Genomic DNA, 12636 nt, shown 5'->3' on the forward strand with positions numbered 1-12636 from the left:
GTCCTTTCGGAGTCCCCAGCATCCACTACGGACTATGAGAAATCGAATTATCGGTAAGTAAATTCTTATTTTATTAACAGTCCCGCGAGTGGCGCTGTTGTGGGCTATCCATCTGTGTGTGTGTGTGTGTGTGTGTGTGTATATATATATATATATATATATATATATATATATATATATACACACACACACACAGTGTATATAATATAATTTATTTATTTTTTTGCTTGCTTTTACTATTTAATATGTCCTTCACTTGAGAACAAAAAACCCATAGTAACTTGAAGCTAATGAAGAATTGTCTATGGGTACGTTCTCCCCCAGTCTACCCTGATTTTGTTTCCCCTGCAGCCGTGATGGGAAACATCTGGCTTTTGTTTAAAAAGCTGTTTTGTGAAAACGTCTAAATGTGGAGAAGCAGAGCTGAGGTCATCAATAAAACAGGTGCTCGGGAACAAGACTGGAATGCAGTGTGGACTGTGCACAGCCTAATAGGAAGCTTTCACTGAGACACATGCGTGGTACACGATACGGGCACATTTGTATACATGACTGTGACCAGGACTTCTGCACATGCAGAAGCCATGTTGTTGTTGGCTGAACCAGTATTCATGAGAAGACAGCCTAATGATTCGCTGGGAATCTTGTAATATCTCTGAAGCACAAAGGGTTTCACATACTTACCCTGTACCTCATAGCAAGGCTTGAACCACCTTGGGGTTAATGGATCTTGATACGTAGAGCTTTGGTGCTTGCACCCGTGCTCTTCGATATACACATATACACATAAACACACAGTATACACACATTAATTCTCACCAAGAGGGTAGCAGCAGAGCAGCTCCTCATTCCAGCCTGGAGGGGCGGAGCTTCTATGTGATTGACAGGCTGGACCTCCGTGGGTAGAAGGAGAGGACTGAGGAAAGGGAAGGGGTGGCCACCACACTGCCTGCATGTACCAGATCACTGAATGCAGATCCCGGACAGCCAGGAAAGTTCATCTGACAAGCCTTCAAACCTCCCCTCTTCTCTAACACCACACCACACTGCGCTGCACTGGACTCTCTGCCCTGTGCAATCAGTGACATGCATCATGCAGGCAGTGTGGTGGCCACCCCTTCCCTCTCTTCTAGTCATCTCCTCCTACCCCTGCCCGAGATACCGTCTCTCAGCTGTGCAGTGAGCCGGCATCTTCTGTCCCCAGTGGCGCCTGGAGCTCAAGCTTCCACCCTCTCTACGCCCCTGGGTGGGAGTAGTGTAGATGTGAGGGTGGAAGTAGACATAAGGTACTAGGGTTAGGCACTCATGGAAGGTTGGGGTTAGCACTCATGGAAAGTTAGGGTTAGGCTGCGCATGGGGTGGGAGCGGTTAGGGATAGGCTCCATCAGGATTTTGAACGTCCGGATGCCGCAGATGGCATTCTCACTGCCGAGATCCCGACATCCAGGATTCCGACACCACCCCGTGAGGATGCATTAGTGTAATTAGTGTAGGTGGTCAGTTGGGAAGGTGGGAGTAGGGGAGGTGTGAGGGTGTATTAGTGTGGGTAATATAAGTGGGAATAGGGTAGGTGTGATGGTGTATTGGTGTGGGTAGTATAGGTGGGAGTAGGGGAGGTGTGAGGGTGTATTAGTGTGGGTAGGGTAGGTGAGAATAGGGGAGGTGTGGGGGTGTATTAGTGTGGGTAGTATTGGTGGGAGTAGGGGAGGTGTGAGGGTGTATTAGTGTGGGTAGTATAAGTGGGAGTAGGGTAGGCATTATGATGTATTACTGGGGTAGTATAGGTGAGAGTAGAGTAGGTGTGAGGGTGTATTAGTGAGGGTAGGGTAGGTGTGAGGGTGTATTAGTGTGGGTAATATAAGTGGGAATAGGGGAGGTATGAGGGTGTATTCGTGTGGGTAGTATAGGTGGGAGTAGGGGAGGTGTGGGGGTGTATTAGTGTGGGTAGTAGAAGTGGGAGTAGGGTAGGCATTATGATATATTACTGGGGTAGTATAGGTGAGAGTAGAGTAGGTGTGAGGGTGTATTAGTGTGGGTAGTATAGGTGGGAGTAGGGGAGGTGTGAGGGTGTGCTAGTGTGGGTAGTATAGGTGGGAGTAGAGTAGGTGTGAGGGTGAATTAGCGTGGGTAGTATAGGTGGGAGTAGGGGAGGTATGAGGGTGTATTAGTGTGGGTAGAATAGGTGGGAGTAGGGTAGGTGTGAGGGTGTATTAGTGTGGGTAGGGTAGGTGTGAGGGTGTATTAGTGTGGGTAATATAAGTGGGAATAGGGGAGGTATGAGGGTGTATTCGTGTGGGTAGTATAGGTGGGAGTAGGGGAGGTGTGGGGGTGTATTAGTGTGGGTAGTATAGGTGGGAGTAGGGGAGGTGTGGGGGTGTATTAGTGTGGGTAGTAGAAGTGGGAGTAGGGTAGGCATGATATATTACTAGGGTAGTATAGGTGAGAGTAGAGTAGGTGTGAGGGTGTATTAGTGCGGGTAGTATAGGTGGGAGTAGTGGAGTAGGGGAGGTGTGAGGGTGTGCTAGTGTGGGTAGTATAGGTGGGAGTAGGGTAGGTGTGAGGGTGAATTAGCGTGGGTAGTATAGGTGGGAGTAGTGGAGGTATGAGGATGTATTAGTGTGGGTAGAATAGGTGGGAGTAGGGTAGGTGTGAGTGTGTATTAGTGTGGGTAGTATAGGTGTGAGTAGGGTAGGTGTGAGGGTGTATTAGTGTGGGTAGTATAGGTGGGAGTAGGGTAGGTGTGAGGGTGTATTAGTGTGGATAGTATAGGTGGGAGTAGGGTAGGTGTGAGGGTGTATTAGTGTGGGTAGTATAGGTGGGAGTAGGGTAGGTGTGAGGGTGTATTAGTGTAGGTAGTATAGGTGGGAGTAGGGTAGGTGTGAGGGTGTATTAGTGTGGATAGTATAGGTGGGAGTAGGGTAGGTGTGAGGGTGTATTAGTGTGGGTAGTATAGGTGGGAGTAGGGTAGGTGTGAGGGTGCGTTAGTGTGGGTAGGGTAGGTGTGAGGGTGTATTAGTGTGGGTAGTATAGGTAGGAGTAGGGTAGGTGTGAGGGTGTGTTAGTGTGGGTAGTATAGATGGGAGTAGGGGAGGTGTGAGGGTGTGTTAGTGTGGATAGTATAGGTGGGAGTAGGGTAGGTGTGAGGGTGTATTAGTGTGGGTAGTATAGGTAGGAGTAGGGTAGGTTTGAGGGTGTGTTAGTGTGGATAGTATAGGTGGGAGAAGGGTAGGTGTGAGGGTGTATTAGTGTGGGTAGTATAGGTAGGAGTAGGGTAGGTGTGAGGGTGTGTTAGTGTGGGTAGTCTAGGTGGGAGTAGGGTAGTTGTGAGGGTGTATTAGTGTGGGTAGTATAGGTGTGAGGGTGTATTAGTGTGGGCAGTATAGGTGGGAGTAGGGTAGGTGTGAGGGTGTATTAGTGTGGGTAGTATAGATGGGAGTAGGGTAGGTATGAGGATGAATTAGTGTGGGTAGTATACAGTAGGTGGGAGTAGGGTAGGTGTGAGGGTGTATTAGTGTGGGTAGTATAGATGGGAGTAGGGTAGGTATGAGGATGAATTAGTGTGGGTAGTATACAGTAGGTGGGAGTAGGGTAGGTGTGAGGGTGTATTAGTGTGGGTAGTATAGATGGGAGTAGGGTAGGTATGAGGATGAATTAGTGTGGGTAGTATACAGTAGGTGGGAGTAGGGGAGGTGTGAGTGTGTATTAGTGTGGGTAGTAAAGGTGGGAGTAGGGTAGGTGTGAGGGTGTATTAGTGTGGGTAGTATAGATGGGAGTAGGGGAGGTGTGAGGGTGTATTAGTGTGGGTAGTAAAGGTGGGAGTAGGGGAGGTGTGAGGGTGTATTAGTGTGGGTAGTATAGATGGGAGTAGGGGAGGTGTGAGGGTGTATTAGTGTGGGTAGTATAGGTGGGAGTAGGGGAGGTGTGAGGGTGTATTAGTGTGGGTAGTATAGGTGGGAGTAGGGTAGGTGTGAGGGTGTATTAGTGTGGGTAGTTTAGATGGGAGTAGGGGAGGTGTGAGGGTGTATTAGTGTGGGTAGTATAGATGGGAGTAGGGGAGGTGTGAGGGTGTATTAGTGTGGGTAGTAAAGGTGGGAGTAGGGTAGGTGTGAGGGTGTATTAGTGTGGGTAGTATAGATGGGAGTAGGGGAGGTGTGAGGGTGTATTAGTGTAGGTAGTATACAGTAGGTGGGAGTAGGGGAGGTGTGAGGGTGTATTAGTGTGGGTAGTATAGATGGGAGTAGGGGAGGTGTGAGGGTGTATTAGTGTAGGTAGTATACAGTAGGTGGGAGTAGGGTAGGTATGAGGATGAATTAGTGTGGGTAGTATACAGTAGGTGGGAGTAGGGGAGGTGTGAGGGTGTATTAGTGTAGGTAGTATACAGTAGGTGGGAGTAGGGTAGGTATGAGGATGAATTAGTGTGGGTAGTATACAGTAGGTGGGAGTAGGGTAGGTATGAGGATGTATTAGTGTAGATAGTATACAGTAGGTGGGAGTAGGGTAGGTATGAGGATGAATTAGTGTGGGTAGTATACAGTAGGTGGGAGTAGGGTAGGTATGAGGATGTATTAGTGTAGATAGTATACAGTAGGTGGGAGTAGGGTAGGTATGAGGATGAATTAGTGTGGGTAGTATACAGTAGGTGGGAGTAGGGTAGGTATGAGGATGTATTAGTGTAGATAGTATACAGTAGGTGGGAGTAGGGTAGGTATGAGGATGAATTAGTGTGAGTAGTATACAGTAGGTGGGAGTAGGGTAGGTATGAGGATGTATTAGTGTAGATAGTATACAGTAGGTGGGAGTAGGGTAGGTATGAGGATGAATTAGTGTGGGTAGTATACAGTAGGTGGGAGTAGGGTAGGTATGAGGATGTATTAGTGTAGATAGTATACAGTAGGTGGGAGTAGGGTAGGTATGAGGATGAATTAGTGTGGGTAGTATACAGTAGGTGGGAGTAGGTCAGGTGTGAGGGTGTATTAGTGTAGATAGTATACGGTAGGTGGGAGTAGGGTAGGTTATGAGGATGAATTAGTGTGGGTAGTATAGGAGCTAAGGTACAGATGTAGCCATGTTCATGTTTGCTGCAATGTGATCACGGCTTGCTGCATGGCATGCCAATGTGCGACTATTTGCAGCTGGCGATTGCTCCATTAATTCCTAAAGGATTTAAGCGATTGCTGGCTGCAAATAGTCGCAGTCTGGTACAACATGCCGCGTCGCAGTAAATGTGGGGACATTCACTGACAGGTGCACTGAAAGCTGTCTAACTGGAGCTGAGGAATAGGGCTGGATTATATTGGAAGGGGGGGGGGGGGTTGCGAATGAAATGGTCACCTCCTGCACACATTTCTTCTTGGCCGGCTCCCAGTGTTGCAGGCATAAGGACCCAGAGCAGCTCTTGCCAGAGTCATGACCTTTGACCTGCGTATTCTACGCACGTGCAGTCCCTCTCCATGTATTTTCTTCTCCGTCCACAGAACCGGTCGGACATGCCCCTGCGTTCTCCCCCACAACGCAGGATATATATACCAATAGTGACCCCCAAAGTCCGATATATACCATCACCCCTTATTATCTATATAAAGATCCTTGCGGACATGATGTAATACACTGCGTGCTATCGGTGAGGGGCAAAGTGACAGTGGTGTTTGCAGTGTGGACAAGGATCATTTTTGTTGTTGGGGTCCACACAACCTACTTGACCGCAGGCGCCCACAGTCCTTAGTACGGCCCTGCTGAGAGACATAGTAGTCCACTATTTAATGTATATTGAAGAAGGATCGCAGTATGTAATAGGAAGGAAGTGCACCTAAGGGAGGAAACGCACACCAAAAAAAAGTATTATTTGTTTTAGAGCTGATAATTACTGTCAGATTCTGACCGAGTGGGAATGAGCAAAAAATTTTATTTTGCTGCACTGGAAGAAAATCTGTTATGGAAGCGGGTCCCTCACATCACATCAATAGCGTTCATTGCCAAAGAAAACTTCCTCTGTAAAGTCTGTGTGTTTCATGTTGTGCTATGTAGAAATTGTGGATTAGCTGAATGCACTTTCACTAAACCAGGCGGGGAGAGTGCAGGGTGGAAAACATGGAGTGGAACCTGACGGAACGCTCTTCCTCTGTACACCAGAGATACGCAACATGTTGTGGAACTAGAAGCCACAGAAAGACCTGCTAAATCCACTTCCAATATACACTGTGCTTTACACCTCGGGTCGCTTATTTCTCTTGTGGGAAACATGCTGGTATTTGTATTCCCCCCCCCCAACCACTGTTAAGACGCGTTGCCCGTCTGCTATACAGTACGTAGTGTGAAATAGTTATTTTTTTCAGGTGTTTCTTTGTTTTTATTTTACATATGGTGCCTTTTATATCGCCTCCTTTATAGTGCTTAAATATTATATTTTTGGATGCTTTTTTAAATTTTTAATGCCTCAATATTTGGGAAAGCTGCTTAAAGAGATTTTCTTTTTGTAAAGTATTGAACTTTTTTTTTTTTCCATATTTAATGCCACTTAAAATATCTTTTTATTATTAAATCCTTTCTTATTGCTTTTAATCTAGTTTATAGCAAAGCCACTTGACATATGGAAACTATTATATAGGATAGAGATGAAAGGCTTCGGTGCATAATTTTAGACCAACAACACGCTCACAAAGGCTGAGAGTGGACTGTTTATTCCTCTTGGAACTTGGCGGTTTAGTCTCTAACAGAACGTTGTACAAACATTCTTTTATTGGAATGTATCAATAGAACAGCGCTGATTGTTCTCCGATACAAAGTGCAGGCTTATAGGGGGGAATTCAATTGTTTGAAAAGTCGGTTGGATGTCTGTTTTTTCCTGTCTATTAGATAGGAAAAAACAGACACCCAACTGACTTTTCAAACAATTGAATACCGCCCATAGAATGTATTATTTTTTTTTTGTAATCTGAAATAGATAAGCGTTTAAAGCGATGCATAATCATCGCAACGAATGGATATCGAGTATGATTTTTTTTGAGAGAACATGAAAAAGAAGAGAAGGTTTAAGATGCAGACAAGCCAGCAAGTTTGCAACCTGATTAGGCGACTGTCCTTTGTATTGTGTGAGGCCTTTGTCTCGGGATAGCGAGCGCCCATCTGGGAGCTGTAAGGAATATCTGTATGACCACTTTCCATAGATTGTAAAGGGGCTACTTCAACTCTAAACCGCGCTTTCCGCATTTCAGCAAATTGCCTTTCCTCCTGCCTGTACAAAAGACATATTGGTAAGATAATTGAAAGTTAAATCTAGCACTCTTCAACCGTTGTGTGTTATTGTTGTTTCATGGGGAGATTATTACCCTGTGACTGTAAAACTGCCTGGTATGACCGCAATAATGCATCTTAAATACAATAAACATACTTCACCATGGTTGAAAAATTCAGCCTAAAATACGGGAAAACAGGTGACTGACCCATAAAGTGGTCTGTGGGGGAGGAACATTAACTCTTTATGTTAAGCTTTTATTTTTTTCACATTTCCTAAATGACTACACAACATAGGCCCTCATTCCGAGTTGTTCGCTCGCAAGCTGCTTTTAGCAGCTTTGCACATGCTAAGCCGCCGCCTACTGGGAGTGAATCTTAGCATCTTAAAATTGCGAACGAAAGATTCGCAATATTGCGATAAGACATCTCTGTGCAGTTTCTGAGTAGCTCCAAACTTACTCGGCATCTGCGATTAGTTCAGTGCTTGTCGTTCCTGGTTTGACGTCACAAACACACCCAGCGTTCGCCCAGACACTCCTCCGTTTCTCTGGCCACTCCCGCGTTTTTCCCAGAAACTGTAGCGTTTTTTCACACACTCCCATAAAACGGTCTGTTTCCACCCAGAAACACCCACTTCCTGTCAATCACATTACGATCACCAGAACGATGAAAAAGCCGTGAGTAAAATTCCTAACTGCATAGCAAATTTACTTGGCGCAGTCGCAGTGCGAACATTGCGCATGCGCACTAAGCGGAAAAACGCTGCGATGCGAAGAATTTTACCGAGCGAACAACTCGGAATGACCCCCATAGTGTACTGCACACACACAGTGGAAGCAGACATCATGTGGGTTGAAGCAATATCTACTGCTTACTTGCCTACTTTTGGATCTCCCCTACGGGAGATCTCAGAAGGGTTGATCATGAGAGCAAGTGTGTGTGTGTGGGGCGGGGGGGGGGGATCAATGATGGGAATCACGCCTTGAAGTGATAGGGCAAGGTATGATGACACAAATCTCTATCCTGGCCGCACCGCAACTGCCCCTTGGACATCCTTGACCCTTCCTGACACATAGATAGAAAGAGTCCGGGAGGGGGAAGCCTACTCTCCTGGGGGGCTAGGAGGACTCCCTGAAAATTTCAAATTCCTAGTGCAGTGGGTGTGTTCCATAATGATCTGATACACCGCCCTTTCCACCACGCGAATCATGGCCTCACACACTGGATGGTACTTGATCATGCAAATTGCGTTATCATGGTCCTGCCTACTTCATAAGAAAGAACAGTAGCATTTGTCCGTGAGATCTGCTCTCTACTCCATTGAGGAGTCTCTTGGACATCCTGGGAGATTGTGGTGCAATGATTGCATGTGGTGCCTTGGCCCTCCCCCCTGCTATACCAAGTAGTGATTCCATCACGGTAAAATGATACTATGCAATGTGAATTGCATCATCACGCTGCCTGGACTGCCCGCTTAGCTCAGGAAGAAGGAGTCAGAGGGTTCAGGAGATGTGCTTGCTCTCTCAGGTGTCCAGGAGAGTCAGGAGTCTCCCAGATGTTCCCGGAAGAGTTGGTAAGTACAGTATGTCACTAGCTTATAGTGAATTGATTGGCTGCATCCTCATGAATATTGATCCACCTACAAAATGGCTTCCTTCACTGTGCGATAGGGATGGGTCAGCGATGTAACTTTTTAGAAAATGTTAATCTCCCATCCGGTCTGTAGGATCCAGTACGACACTAATCCCTTAGGTTATGCCACACTCCTTTCATATTGTGCTAAAATGCATTGCTGGGTTTTTTCTTTAATTTTTAGTTTTTATTTCTAATAATTATACAAGGCTACAACATTACTTATGATTGTGCTCGGGAAACGCCTCTTCTCCCACCAATCTACACTGATAATATTACTGTCCTCCATTAATTTTTATTAAAATGCATTTTTTTGGTTCATTTCTTTTTTTTTTTTTTTTTTTTATACAATAAACTTCATTTTGTCTAAAAAAAAAAAAATATTAGTACCACAATATATTTAGAACATTTATATATAGGGGCATATTTAATTAGGTGCGGCGTTAGCTCCTGGTTTCAAACTCTGAGCTGTTTATTTAGCATTTTCACTGCGCTGTAAAACCTCAGGTACCGTGCGGTAATCCGTAGATTCCACATAAAAGGGAATCTATTGGGGTTATTCAGGTTTGTTAACAAACACCAAAAAAGCACACTAATGTGCAAAACCATGTGCACTGCAGGTGGGGCAGATATAACATGTGCAGAGAGAGTTAGATTTGGGTGGGTTATTGTTTCTGTGCAGGGTAAATACTGGCTGCTATATTTTTAAGGTGTGTACACACAGTGAGATATATCCTTTTGATTTTGACTATATAGTGGAATTTGCAAGGTTTTAGGCAGCTTGCGGTACCGATTCGATCCCGATGCATGGCCCAGCGAGATCAGTATCGTAAGGCTAGAAAGACTGCAGGCAAGTCAACCTTGACTATCTAGTGTACTATCTAGTACAAAGTATTGTCAAAATTGACACTTAGACAAAATCGTACATAGGTGGTCATTCCGAGTTGTTCGCTTGTTGCCGATTTTCGCTATGCTGCGATTTGTTGCTAAATGCGCATGGTACGCAGAGCACATGCGCTAAGTTATTTTACACAAAACTTAGTAGATTTGCTGGTGTTCGTGCGGCGCTTTTCAGTCGCACTGCTGATCGGTGAATGATTGACAGGAAAGGGGCGTTTGAGCGTTTTCCGGGAGTGTGCTAAAAAACGCAGGCGTGTCAGGCAAAAACGCGGGAGTGTCTGGAGAAACGGGGGAGTGGCTGGCCGAACGCAGGGCGTGTTTGTGACGTCAAACCAGGAACTAAACGGACCGAGCTGATCGCAATCTTAGGAGTAGGTCTGGAGCTACTCAGAAACTGCAAGAAAATATTAAGTAGCAGTTCTGCTAATCTTTCGTTCGCTATTCTGCTAAGCTAAGATACACTCCCAGAGGGCGGCGGCCTAGCGTGTGCAATGCTGCTAAAAGCAGCTAGCGAGCGAACAACTCGGAATGACCCCCATAGTCAAAATCTAAAGTACAGATAGTGCAAATCAGTGCTTCTGGGCTCTGATGGAATTCAAGGGAAATCGGGTACAGCAAGGATCTCACCGTGTGTACACACCTTTACACTGCAATTTAGATTTCAGTTTGACCACACCTCACCCAAATCTGACTCTCTCAGCACGTTACATCTGCCCCACCTGCAGTGCACATGGTTTTGTCCATTAGTGTGCCTTTTTGGTTTGCTAACAAACTTGAATAAGGCCTTATATCTGGGGTTTTTTTTTTTTTTTTTCAAGATTAAATTTTTATTAATTTTTCAAAATAGAAGGGGAGAGGTTACAGAAATAAAAAGGGGAGGGGGAGGGGAAAGGAAATTGCATAATAGTACATACAGTGTCGTCTGAAATAATCTAATACAGGAGGCCTTATATCCTAAGGCAGCAAAGACTTTTTCTCGCAGCTCCTGAGGCAGTGAGGAAAACTGCACCCTGAGGGCTTAACAAGACTTCATTTAGGGTGACCATATTATCCCTTTTACCTGGGACGCTCATGGATTACACAGGTTCTGTGGATGATTAAAACCAGCTGAAATGTAGGCTTGAAGCCAGCCAGCCACAGAACCTGAGTAATCCATGAGCGTCCCAGGTAGAAGGGATAATATGGTCACCCTACTTAATTGAATAGGTCTGAGATGACAATTATCCCTGTTTAATTATAATCCTCCCCTTTCCACAGCTTTTTCTTTAGTGGCATATTTGTGATCAGGGAACAGGGCAGGGTATGAACTCTATGATAAAAGAGAGACAGTAGGAGTAGCCCTGGAAACCATCTCTTGCCACCTTCCCCAGCCGCTCTAGCCTAGTGACCTTGACCGCTATTCTCCTACATTTGGCTACATTTCTGTGATTTTTTTTCTCTCTCACTACAAACAAAAGTTAGTTCCAGTTAATTAAAAATCCTTCATTGATTTTATCTCACCAGGTGTTTGGGCGAATAATCTTTCCTATTATGATTTATTGTTTGCAGAAATCCGAACACACAGAGCAAACTTTGTGCCGCTAGTCTCTCTCTGCAACTTTTCTTACTATTCTCCTCCTATACCTCTCTAAGCATACCTCGACATACAGTATTACGTTTTAAGTAGATTACCTTGTAATACACACCTCAATTAGTCCTTTAATTAATAACGCAGCTTAAGTAAAACATTTACAGCGGTCGATTTTTCCATAGGCCTTTTTTTTTCTTTTCTTTAAAGTATAGTTTGCCGCAGATTTGGAAAACCACAGAAACCTTACAGATGGGGGATTAGGATAGAACAAGCTGGCAGCTGGATACGAAACAAATAATCTTAGAAATCAGTGTGATATAAATCCTAACAACAGGAAAAATACTAATTAATCTTTATTTCTTTCATGTCGGATGACTGCGTGTCGATATAAACAAAACAAAACAAAAAAAAACCAAGAAGGGCGCACAGTTATTGCAAAGAACCCGGCGGCTGGCCGCAGCTATTGGAAGCAACCTTGTGTTGGCATATGTTAATGTCTGTTACAAGTAGAAATACAGAGAACAACGTTCATATGCTTTAGAACACAGAGGTCTTTGCAATTACGAATGACTTCAAATTGTGTCATTTCCTACAGTTTCGTTCAGGAGGAAATATTTACGTTTGCCTTTACTGGAATGCTCTGGCAGGAATGCGGCCCTTCTGGGGTTTGAACGGGGCACTTGACGAAAGACAGTAAACATTCGTTTAAAAAAAAAAAAAAAAACGACGGTCAGTGTAGAAGAGGAAAACCGTGTTTTTGCTGCTGTTTTACGCTTCCAAATGAAGTGGCCTTGTCACTCTAGTGCCGTTGCTGCCACAAACCGAGGATTAGACGGCATTATGGCAAAGATGGCAGCCCGGAGAATTGTATCCCTAGAAACTAAAGCTAAATGCCAAATGGAAATTCCAGCAGGATTTCTGAAAGCAATGGGGGAATTGAGAAGGCCCACAATTAAGCATATGGGCATTAAGATAATTGTCAGATCTGTTGGCGAACATGATAGAAGACAGATTGGTACGAATCGGTGCGCTCCGCTGCAGCACCCAGGGAGACAATTTGACGTTTTACCTGCCTGAGTTACTCTTCCATATTTGTCACTAAATGTGCAACACCGCATCTTACAGAGTGTTAAGTGCTGTCTGTGTTTCCGGGAATGTGATGCTCAGGTGGTGCAAGAGCTCCCTCTAGTGTAATACTGAAAAATAGGTTATGAATATGTATATTAATATAAATAAATTTTTTATATATATATATATATATATATATATATATAATAAACTCAAATGGACTAAATGTAAAT

At 44.6% G+C, this 12636-nt stretch overlaps 1 protein-coding gene across 12 annotated transcripts in view; it reads left to right on the plus strand.

The window, feature by feature from the left end:
* The window catches only part of TCF4 (transcription factor 4), a 611629-nt gene that overhangs the window by 582402 nt on the left and 16591 nt on the right, over window positions 1–12636 (plus strand). The gene's annotated exons all lie outside the window — the stretch shown is intronic.

The sequence above is a fragment of the Pseudophryne corroboree genome, chromosome 1 (genome assembly GCF_028390025.1).
Source record: "Pseudophryne corroboree isolate aPseCor3 chromosome 1, aPseCor3.hap2, whole genome shotgun sequence".
NCBI lineage: Eukaryota > Metazoa > Chordata > Amphibia > Anura > Myobatrachidae > Pseudophryne > Pseudophryne corroboree.